Below are 12,013 nucleotides of genomic sequence, written 5' to 3'. Positions count from 1 at the left end.
ACTGTATCAGTAGTTGACATTGAGTTTCCGTGGCGTTGTCGAAAGGGGATCTCACTTACACTCCCCTTGTGCTCCCTCTCTCTGTTTCCGGCCTCATGAAGCAGAAGTGGAGAAGAAGGAAGTGTCAGGAATGCCACAGACAGAGGAGAAAAGAAGATGGAGGAAAAGGAAAGGAACTCTGGGCACAGTACCCTCCCTCAAATCAGCCTCACGTCATGTAATTAGACTGTATGGGAATCTCGAGCCTTTTAATACCTTGAGCAGCGTGACCGCCCTGTAAGCTGGGTCCCGGTCTGTCCCCTTTGGACATTCTGCTCCGTCATCTGGCTAGTGTGAGTGACTGCCCTGTAATGAGGGTGCCAGTCACCTCCCCTTTAATGTGGAGGGGCACTGAGCTCTTTCTTTAATTGAGCATTGTGACCGCCCTGTAACTAGGGTCCGGGTCTCTGCCGACTTGCTCATTTGGCATTACGCCGGGCTCTGCCCCACTAGTCAGCGTGACAACCCTGTAATTAGGGTCCATGTCACAAGGCTCTCCAGAATGGGACATATCGAGCTCTTTGGTACTGTGACTGCTGGACCTTCCTGTAATTCAGGTTATGGTCTCTCCTCTTTGGCTAATGCCAGCGACCACCCTGTAATGAGGGGACAGGTTGCATCTTGCTTTTGAAATCTGGGGGATTAGAATCATTTCTGTAACAGGGGCAGCTTGACCTCCCTGTAAGTAGGGTTTGAATCTCCGAAGCCCTTTGGCTGCTTAGTGAGTGTGACTGCCCTGCAATCAGGGTGCAAGTCACCTCCCCCTAAATGTGGGGGGGCATTGAGCTCTTTCTTTAATTGAGCAATGTGACCGCCCTGTAACTAGGGCCTGGGTCTCTGCCCACTTGCTCATTTGGCTTGACGCCGTGCTCTGCCCCATGGGTCAGCGTGACCGCTCTGTAATTAGGGTCTGTGTCACAAGTTACTCTTAAATGGGACATATCGAGCTCCTTGGTACTTTGACAGCTGGACCTTCCTTTAATTCAGGTTATGGTCTCTCCTCTTTGGCTAATGCCAGCGACCACCCTGTAATGAGGGGACAGGTTGCATCTCGCTTTTGAAATCTGGGGGATTAGAATCATTTCCGTAACATGGGCAGCTTGACCTCCCTGTAACTAGGGTTTGTGTCTCCGAGGCCCTTTGGGTCTCTTGGCCTCGTGCTGTCTTCACAGCGTGCTGGGAAGGACTGCCCTGTCATCAGGGATCGGGTCTTTGCCCTCTAGTCTCTTGGCACTAGGCCAAATGCAGCCACTGCCCCGAATGAGCACCCTGTAAACAGGGTACAGGTCTCATCAGCTACTATTTATGGTGCCCCCATGAGACTGTGTCCAGAGTACCGGCCCTTTAAGCAGCGCTTGCAACGTGCCTGGAATTCTGCAGCCAAGTCTCCTGCTTTCTCCTCCCTTCTTGGACTCTTGGAGACCTGACATGCTGTTGGTGGTAAGTTTCGAAAGGGAGTGTCCTGTGGCGATTTGGACTAAGTCATTCCAGGCAGTAGACCTTGTCCCATTGCTTTAAGTATACTTGTCAATTAATTCCTTCCTGTCCTTCATTATTTACTTCGTCTTGATTTGGTAAGGAGACTGCCTGGTGAAATAATTGTCAAGGGGAAATGTGGAGATTGTGGCTTTAGAGGAGGAGGGGCCCAGGACATTTCTCAGCTAGTGCAGCTTGGGAGGAGGGGGAAATGCTTGTGGAAGTCTGTGAGGACCACAAAGAACTGTCTTGGACCTAAATCTCCAGACTCTTTGCAGATCCAGAAAAGAACACTGTATCAGTATTTTACACTGATTTTGCATTTGGGACCTGGAGTTGTTGACAGCGTTTCTCACTTACAGATTCCTTATGCTCCCTTTCTCTGTTTCAGGCATCTTGAATCACAAGTGGAGAAGAAGGAAGTATCAATACCAAGGCATAACTTTGAATCTGAAATGCAGAGACCTTAAACACACAAATTCTATAGAACGATCACTTCCTTTTATTAATAAGTCATCATTTCCTATTGGAAGTGCAAGGATGTGACTGAAGGGAAGGCATATTTCTATTCTGCACTCACCCCCAATTCTGCCTCCCAAACTCCTCAAATAAATTTAAGATTCACAAAATTAACATTTACTCCAGGTAACGCCTAACTTGTGTATTTCTCACAGATTTCTAAAAGGGAGCAACAAACTAAATGTTCTGGCAGCTGACAGTTACTTCCTGCACTTCACAACTTTCAAACACCTACTGTACTTAAACGGTCTCACCAACCAAAGTGTGCCACACATTCAATATTAACTTTGCACCTATTTTGTCAGAAGTTAGAGTGTTTTTAGTAGTTGTGTCCATTGGTGGACGTGGCAATAGTGGTGTTTTAATAATCTTTTATGCTTATTGAATTCAGAGGATGATGATGTGGATGTTTAGGTAGGTATTTTTCTGTTAAGTCTTGGTATTTGGGCAGAGGTGCAGCATTTTGTGATTATGATTGTTTTTCTGGTATTGGTTTAGTGTTAATTGTTGGCAATTTTAGATGTTTTTGTGTACTTACATTAGTAGATGTATTTAGAGGGCAAAGCTGAGGTTGTCTGTTTGGTGCAATTTGATTGGCGTAAAAGTTAATTTCAGGTAGGTGTTTGAAAGCCCTGAGCTTTGAATTTGTAGCTCAACGGGGATGCAGGACCCACCTGGCTACCTCAATTCTTACTTTCATTTCTAATTCCAAAATCTTGGATGAAGATGACCATATAAAGAAGAATAAAGATATCTCCAGAGACTTTCAAGAGGGTTGCATTTCTGCAGCTTAGGAGATCCCTTAAACCTTATTGAGCTTTTCAAAGTGCAATAATTGTGGAAAACTTCTACTTCTGCCACTAAGTGTTGAACAATAATCTGTATTAAAGGATTTACACTGGTAGTTAATTCTGTTCTGTATTAAGATGATTTTGCTAAAATCACCACTTTATGATGTGTGAAATGAATTAACTAGGTTTGATTATACCTATTTGATAAAAGTTGGACTACTCCATATTAAATGCATGGATTGAACTTTGATTGTCAGATCACATTGCTTTGCTTTCTGTAACTCCTTATTTATGAACGTATTTATTACTCTTTATGTCATTCAATTAATAAAATGTATGCATTCAAGTATTGTCTCCGTTTTTTCTGTGGCTAAAGAAAAAGGAATCTGGTAAACTTGTGAAGAATTTTGGTATCGTTACGTTTAATTTAATTAACATTGTTTTATCGTTTTCATGCGGTCATTGGACCCTGTAGTGGTGCAAGTTTGATTTTTCTCTTGGATCCCGCGTTTTGGGCAGACTGCAGCGTGATCTTGAGGATGAAGATCTCACTGCCACTTAGGTGCATAAGACTGCCCTCCTAGAGCTTTTTAGGTGCACAAGAATAGGCCTTGGTTTGGTCCCTTCACTGTTCACGGGCTTACAGATTGTTTGAGATCTGCAGGCCCTAGAGCTCACTTCCTTTGCACAAAATATGATTGTGGCTATAATAAGATTGGCCTAAAACTAGCAAGGTCCTCTGATTTCTGCACCTTTCCGTTCAGAAATTTTGTAAAAGTAGATTAATGTAATATTTTTATATTTAACTTAATCTCAAGTTTCTCAGAAATTTACTTCTACGGTGCACTAAATTTTCAATAAGACTAACAAATTTATTTTAGCTTGAGGTTTCGTGAGCTCAGCTTTAGCTCAGCTCATGCTAAAATAAATTTGTTAGTCTTACTAACACGGCTGCTACTCTGAAACCTAAATTTTCAATATGCTAATACATGGGAGGTAGTGTGGTCTAGTGGTTTAGAGCACTGGCCTGGGATTCAGGTGACCTGGTTTCTATTGCTGGCTCTGCTGCTGGGTCACTGGCAGTCCTTGGGTCACTTGGTTGTCACTTCACCTCCCTGTGCCAGTGTCCCACTCCATTTAAAAATAAAAGGGGGAAGGGAGATGATTGTACTGACCTCATTTGTAAATTGTTTTGAGACCTACTGAAGAAAAGCACTAAACAGAATTTTTACTAAAAATGAGATTCTATTGGGGCGGGAGAGAACTAGAGATTAACTTTGGTAGGGTGCATGAAGATATAATTCACTATGTAGGCATTAATTTTGCTAATGCTGTGAAGAAAACTGTCCTGTGAATAATGAATTGAAACAGCCTCTCTCTCTTTGCATCTGTTAATTCATTTCTCCTATACCAGATGCTTTTTGTTCCATTGAAATGTGCATGGGGATGTGCTTTTTATTTATTACCCTTGCCCTATGACTTATTATTCAAAGGTGGGCAACTTGGAAAGCAAATACTCAGTCTTAGGTGATTGTTCACCTGGTGTAGAAAAAGCAGGTGAACAAAGTCTAAGTGTGCAGCAGCTGCAGTTACACTAGGGGAAGTCTATGACTTCACAGTCGTCTTTTCTCGGTTTACAGGTACTCTGACTTGCCCCTTTCCCCCTTCACTTAAACCCGATTCAGAGGCAGCTGGTGAGTCACAGGTGCACTTCCTTCCATGCTAGGAGAGACCTGAAACCTGATGGTATGATGATGAGGGCGCTAGTTCAGCAAAGTACCGTTTTAGCATACCTCAGCCAGAGTCGTCATGCGTACCTGGAAAAAGAAAGGGCTTCTACAGCTAAACAAAAGATCTGCCAGGACTGACTATTCAATAGAATAGGTTGCAGCTAGTTAACCTGGTGTAAAGTTGGCTAAACCTCTCAAAGACTGCGTTGGTGCAGGTTGCATTTCCATGGAATAATTACCATGCATTCTGCCTATTTAAAAATTATCTTCCTTGCTGTTTGATTTGTCTTATTGTTTAAAACTATTGTGTTGTGTTGCTCTCTAATTAGCGGAGCTTGTTAGAAAAAAACAATTGCCAGAGTTTGCTCTTTTGTTGAAATTGAAACACACTGCAGGACAGTGTCAATTCTGACAGCATCCACCAGAAACCGAGCATGTTTCCAATGGAACTTTGCCGGCTAGGCAGAATGCCATTGGAAACTTGCTTGGCTTCCTGACAGCTCAGCTGCCTGGCTCCTTCACAGACCGTGTGGCACGCTGCTGGGGAACCCGCGCTTCCAGGCTCCCAGCTCCTCAGCTGCCTGCCTGGTGGGCTGATGGGAAGCTGGGAGCCTGAAAGTTGCGGGAGCCCCAGCTGCCAGGCTCGTGACTCCTCGCCAGGTAGGGCTCTTAGGGTCCTTGGCTCCAGGTGTGCTACCGTGGAGGTGTGCTACCGTGGAGGTGTGCTACAAGGCTGCTTTAGAGCTCAGTGGAGATCAGCAATTCCATTTCACAGAGAATGTCAAAATTTTTGAATAGGATTCCAAATCAGAATGAAATCTGATTTTGAAATAGCAAAATCCTCTACAAAATAGGATTACCGTTCTCCCCCCAACTCTTTCCGACGGTGGTACTAGTGGGGCCTTGTAATGAATGCCGCCCTGTTTTACTGCTTCCCCCAACTTTTCCCCTGTTATTTTTCTCCTTTCATCCCTGTGGAAACAAAAATATTTTCCTTTCCTATATTCTTCCGGTGTGTGTGTGTGTGTGTGTGTGTTCACTCGGGGGGGGGTGGGGGAGGGTTGGAACAGATGCCCCTGGGGTAGAAGGATCTTTCCCTGCTGCGTTCCTGCACGGCCCTTTTCTTGGTCAGAGCTGCCTGCAAAGCAGACTCCATCTTGGCCACGAGGGCGCTAAAGTTACATTAACAAATCTACATGTGTCCTCTGCAAACAGATATTCACGGCTAGCTACTGGGATTATTATCGCTAAAGATTCAAACACACATACAAACCCTATATATTCTATTTCTTCAGGGGGAATAAAGAACAGAATTTCCATGTAACTCTAGTATGGTTTAAAGTTAAAGGTACTGGGTTATGACATTTGCTCTCTTGTAGATAGAATTGTAAAATTACAAGCTCTTTATTTTTGTGTACTCTAAAACACATCCATATAATTAAATCAAGGTTGAAAGTGCTTTGCCTTGAAGATTCATTTAAACCTCTATGGATAAAAAGAAGAACCAGGTAGAAGCAGGTTTGAAGACCAGGATTGGAGACCAGATGGAGACCAGGATTGGAGACCAGATGGAGATGAGGCATAAGCCTTATATAGGCTCTTCCAGGTGTAAGAACCTCTTTGTCCTTACTGTGGAAAATTACAGCAAAATGGAGTCTGGAGTCACATGGGCCAGTCCCTGCATACTTTGCTGAGTCACAAGGCTTGTCTGCCTTCTCTCCATGGGTCAGTTGTGTAGCTGATGGTCCTTAATGGGCCATCAAGCAGGCTATGCAGACCTAACACCAACTTGTCTGGGATGTTTCCCAGAAGCACAGCACCAAATTTGAAATACAGACAGTATAGAGCCAATATTCACAACTTCAACTAAAAGTAATACACACACACAGACAGCATAATCATAACCAGCAAACCCTAACCTGGTCTTAGATACCTTATATGACCCCCTTTACCTAAGATTTGGTGCCACTACAGGACCTTGGTTGCAACCCATGTTCTATATGGTCCCAATTTATATCAATAACGTCACACCAGTCACCTCCCCCTAAATGTGGAGGTGCATTGAGCTCTTTCTTTAATTGAGCATTGTGACCGTCCTGTAACGAGGGTCCGGGTCTCTGCCCACTTGCTCATTTGGCATTACGCCGTGCTCTGCCCCATCAGTCAGCGTGACAACCCTGTAATTAGGGTCCATGTCACAAGGCTCTCCAGAATGGGACATATCGAGCTCTTTGGTACTTTGACAGCTGGACCTTCCTGTAATTCAGGTTATGGTCTCTCCTCTTTGGCTAATGCCAGTGACCACCCTGTAATGAGGGGACAGGTTGCATCTCGCTTTTGAAATCTGGGGGATTAGAATCATTTCCGTAACATGGGCAGCCTGACCTCCCTGTAAGTAGGGTTTGCGTCTCTGAGGCCCTTTGGGTCTCTTGGCCTCGTGCTGTCTTCACAGCGTGCTGCGAAGGACCGCCCTGTCATCAGGGTACAGGTCTCATCAGCTACTATTTATGGTGCCCCCATGAGACTGTGTCCAGAGTACCGGCCCTTTAAGCAGCACTTGCAACGTGCCTGGAATTCTGCAGTCAAGTCTCCTGCTTTCTCCTCCCTTCTTGGACTCTTGGAGACCTGACATGCTATTGGTAGTAAGTTGCGAAAGGGAGTGTCCTGTGGCGATTTGGACTAAGTCATTCCAGGCAGTAGACCTTGTCCCATTGCTTTAGGAATACTTGTCAATTAATTCCTTCCTGTCATTCATTATTTACTTCCTCTTGATTTGGTATGGAGACTGCCTGGTGAAATAATTGTCCAGGGGAAATGTGGAGATTGTGGCTTTAGAGGAGGAGGGGCCCAGGACTTTTCTCAGCCAGAGCAGCTTGGGAGGAGGGGGAAATGCTTGTGGAAGTCTGTGAGGACAACAAAGAACTGTCTTGGACCTAAATCTCCAGACTCTTTGCAGATGCGGAAAAGAACACTGTATCAGGAGTTGACATTGAGTTTCCGTGGCGTTGTTGAAAGGGGATCTCACTTACACACGCCTTGTGCTCCCTCTCTCTGTTTCAGGCCTCATGAAGCAGAAGTGGAGAAGAAGGAAGTGTCAGGAATGCCACAGACGTAGGAAAAAAGAAGATGGAGGAAAAGGAAAGGAACTCTGGGCACAGTACCCTCGCTCAAATCAGCCTCAGGTCATGTAATTAGACTGTATGAGAATCTCGAGCCTTTTAATATCTTGAGCAGCGTGACCGCCCTGTAAGCTGGGTCCCAGTCTGTCCCCTTTGGACATTCTTCTCCGTCATCTGGCTAGTGTGATTGACTGTCTTGTAATGAGGGTGCCAGTTACCTCCCCCTAAATGAGGAGCGGCATTGAGCTCTTTCTTTAATTGAGCATTGTTACCTGGGCAGCAACTTTTTGTAGATGCTAGAATGCTCTTTGGTGCATGGCCTCTTTCTCCTTTTTAGGCATTTGAACAGCATCTATTGTATCTAGGCTGCTATTGCAGTCAACGAAAAATATTATGTAGCTTTAGAAATGCACGTCTCTAGTGCAAAATATTGCTTTTGTTTGAAATATATTCTAATGTCCATCCTTCTGTCCTACACTAGATTATACTTGTTCTAATATGGAAAATAAGGGTTTGTGGCATCTTGTATTGGAGTGAGTTGTTAGGGTTGGCAAGAAGTGCCTGAAATGATGAGAACTAGGTCTCAGCTGTCTTGAAAATTGGTCCCCAAGTCTTTGTGAACATATACTAGATAAGTCAACTTTTTTTTTTAATTGGATTTTTCTTCATTGCCTAAGGAATGAAAGGGCCTAATCATGAGAGGTGCTGGCTGTTTGTGACTTCCATTGGCTGGAACTTGCCTCTAAACTCCCCCCTCCCCCTTTTTTTTTTTTTTTTTTTTAAAAAGCTATTTTATAAATAAGATTCTTGATCTTATATGCAGTTTCATTTCGCTGTAGTTTTTAAAATTCACTTGGAGGATGTTTTTTTACCAGTTATTCCACATAACTGATAAACTAATCTTCAAATTGCTCACAATTTTTTTTGTGGCTGATTTTTCTCTCTCCCTTCCCTTTTAATCCTTTCAGCTTCTTGGGCATTTAATGATTGTTGGCAAGAAGTGTGCTGCTGAATTGGGCCTGACCAAGGGATACCGAATGGTCGTGAATGAAGGGCCAGATGGTGGGCAGTCTGTCTATCATATACATCTCCATGTTCTTGGTGGACATCAGTTAGGCTGGCCTCCTGGCTAAGTTGCAGCAAGAATCAGCATTCTATGTGGAAATGATCCCTGTATAGATTTAATACATTGCCCAAGAATCCAACTACTGTTTACAGAAAAAGGTGGTTGAATGTGTTAAGGGCAATAAAAGTTTTCAGCAATGCTCACACAATAAAGTTATAGCATATAACATCATCTCTGTGTGTTTTTTTTTAATTCCTGTTTTTGCTTACAAAACTGTTTCTATCAATATCTTTCCTGAATGTGAATATGTAGTAATGCTTACACTGCATTCAGTAACTTGCTTCACTGAATGTGGCAAACTGTATGATAAGGGTGGATATGAAGAAAGTTTTGTTTAGTACATCCAGTCTTTAATATCTCATCAAGAGCGTACCTCTTCAGTTTCCTGAACACTGTAGGAACAATACACACAGAGGCAGGGCAGGTTGCCATTAAAACTGAGAAATATCTAAATGATGTATATGTGGTTAAAATACTCCCACAGCTATTATTGCAAACCTGAAAATTCCTCCTTAGAACTGGTTCATGTTTTCAGGATTATCTGTTTCTAACACCAAGAAAAACACACGTTTTCCTTAAACGCTCTAAATGAATTCAGTGCTTGTGTAAGAAGCTAGATTGTCAGCACTAGCAGAGTAAAGTTCTCTTATCTGGAGAACATGTACTCCCCCCCCCCTCCACCCAGTGTGCCTTTAGAGAAACTGCTTCGAGAGGTGAAAAGGGAATTCCTTTTTCTAGATTCATTCAGCCTTTGGCAAATTGTTAGAGAGAGAAGTGCACTGGATCCACCAACCCATTTCACATAAGTTGTCCACTAGGAGGTAACTGTGTTGAACTTATTTCAGTGCCACTTGTGGGGCTCCATACAGTCCTGTTCACACACCTGAATCCCACCTTGTGCAACTAATAGCTCTTTCTCATCAGTTTCTCTTTTTACCCCAAACTGAAGATGGTTTCTCATTATGTCTGGTCTTGATTCAAGTTTTTGAATTTGCATCCCTGCTGCTACCCTTTCTGTCAGTCTTTAGCTATTGGTATTGTGGATGGATGAACAGATGAAGAAAAGATTTAGCACAGCTGGGTGAATGAGTTGCAAGCATTTTCTGAGGTGACTAGAGGCTATTGTGAGTATGGGAGAGGGAAGGCAGTCACAAATGTGAGATGCACCTGGGTACTCCTGGACACTTCTCTTTACACAGGGCACCACAAAACCCACTGTTATAACAACCTAAGGTAAAACTTTGTTACTTATAGCCAAGACTGAATTTGAGCTCTCACCTCAAGGTAAGAGATTCAACATTTCTTTGCTAAGGCCCAGATCCACAAAAGTATTTATTTAGGCTCCTAACTTTCGTTGATCTCAGTGGAAGTTTGGAACATAAATACTCTTATGGATGTGGGCCTTAATTCTTGAGCAATGCAGGCCTGCTGGAGTACAGCTGACCAATGTACACAAGCAATTGTGAAAGAATTATAACTCGTTTGTACTAGCCGCCTTCACTTTGACTTTAGTTATCTTATATATTGTCTCCTTCTTGTTTCTTTGTCTTTTTATTTTCTTGTATGCTGGAAGTTGATTCTTTAAACAAACAATTTATCTTGGGTGCTGTGTTAGCCTTTTATCTGAATATAATTGTTAGCTGTGGATTTAAATAGAGTTTTCATTCAGTCTGCTTCTTTGGTTATCTGGGAAAAACAACAATGACAATTTCTTTTGGTTTTTGCCAGAAGGAGTGGGGCTAATAAACTTGAAGTGCAGCCCTGTTTTATTGTTTCAGTTATGAGTTTCTGCTTTATTGTTAAGGTGTGATACTGTTGTGTGTTGGATACTTTCTTCAGGTCCAGTTGTGAATTAAGATACGTTGGGGGAAAATTCAGCACAGGGGTAACATGTGGCTCTACTGGCCATGTAATGTGCGGGTGGGTGTGCCTATTGTTTGAATCTGAGCTAACTCCCATCTGATCCATAGAAAGTAGTTGCCAAGGTCCATAACAATTCTCGTCCAACCTTTCTCAGCATGAAATAGTTACCACAACCTGGGTCCTATTTGTATTCCAACAATATCCATAATGATCTAAGTGCTTTGTATATACACAGGAAGACTTATTTACTGCCTTAGGGAGTTTAGTTTAAGAAAGCAAACAACCCATGAAGGGCGGGGAAGAGTGTTGCAGTCAAAATATATGAAAGGTTTATATCTAGTGGGGGTTATATTGTTTTCTGACCTAAATACCCATTGACAATCTCAAAAAATCCGTTCTTAGGTTGGCCAACTTCCCAGAGCCATCATGGAAGAAGTGGGTCTTGAGGATAGATATGGAAGAGAGAGATTTGTGAATGAGAGTTTCATGTGTGATGGGGAACATAGAATATGTGGAAGTTGTAGGGCAGGTGAAGACAGACCAGAGGGAGCAATAGGATAAGAAAAACAAAACAGATGCACAGGGAGAAACAGTGAGGACAAAAATCTTGTGATGGAAAAGGGAGAATAAGTGGATGGACTCAGAAGAGTGGATTGCAGGGGCAACAAAACAGACAAGGGTGATGGTCTCAGCAGCTAGAGGGTGGAAGATGTGTGTGATGGGAAGGCCAGAGAGAAGTAGCTTACAGTAACTAACCTGGCATGTGGTGAGGACCTACATACTAGACTTTTTTAGTGATATGGGTAGAAAGGGGGGGCAGGGAGGAAAAGAGCAGAAATAGGAATCTTTCACACAAAAAAACCACACCACTTCTGAATGCACCAAATCCTGTAAAACTGAACATAGACAAATCGGTTAATAATTATTAGAAATGTCCTGTTGTACATTAAAAGGCTTCCCCTCCAATATATCATTATTAAATTCATATGATTCACTGTGCTTCAGGTGACAATGAGTGGCTTACATTAATCACTTTTTTTAAATCTGTACTATTTTTGCCTTTTCCCCCAGTTTCTGATAAAGATTTACTGGACTGCATTTCATTCAGTAAATCCTCTCACATAAATTACCGCTACATTCCATAACTCACTGAAACATCTTTTTTTATCTCTTTGTTGAGGGACTTAATCAGCTCCTTTCCATCACTCTCTTGGTGTGATATGTTTTTAACAAACCTCATCTGGGTATTTGGGACCACTTAGCAACTCACCAGCATTCCCCAGAATTTCTTTGCTTATTTGAGTGCATTCATGATAAAATGCAACTTTTTCTTTCATTGCGTTGCTTTTC

General features: G+C 42.8%; 1 long non-coding RNA gene across 1 annotated transcript; it reads left to right on the top strand.

The window, feature by feature from the left end:
- The first annotated feature begins 1,183 nt into the window (after window positions 1-1,183).
- On the top strand, window positions 1,184-3,171 carry LOC120407271. Its single transcript, XR_005599875.1, has 2 exons — window positions 1,184-1,479; window positions 1,907-3,171. It is a non-coding gene; the product is annotated as an uncharacterized LOC120407271 (long non-coding RNA).
- The last annotated feature ends 8,842 nt before the right edge of the window (window positions 3,172-12,013 follow it).

Source organism: Mauremys reevesii, linkage group 6 (genome assembly GCF_016161935.1).
Source record: "Mauremys reevesii isolate NIE-2019 linkage group 6, ASM1616193v1, whole genome shotgun sequence".
Taxonomy (NCBI): domain Eukaryota; kingdom Metazoa; phylum Chordata; order Testudines; family Geoemydidae; genus Mauremys; species Mauremys reevesii.
The sequence above is the reverse complement of the archived record's forward strand: the minus strand, read 5'-3'. Positions and strand labels throughout refer to the sequence as shown.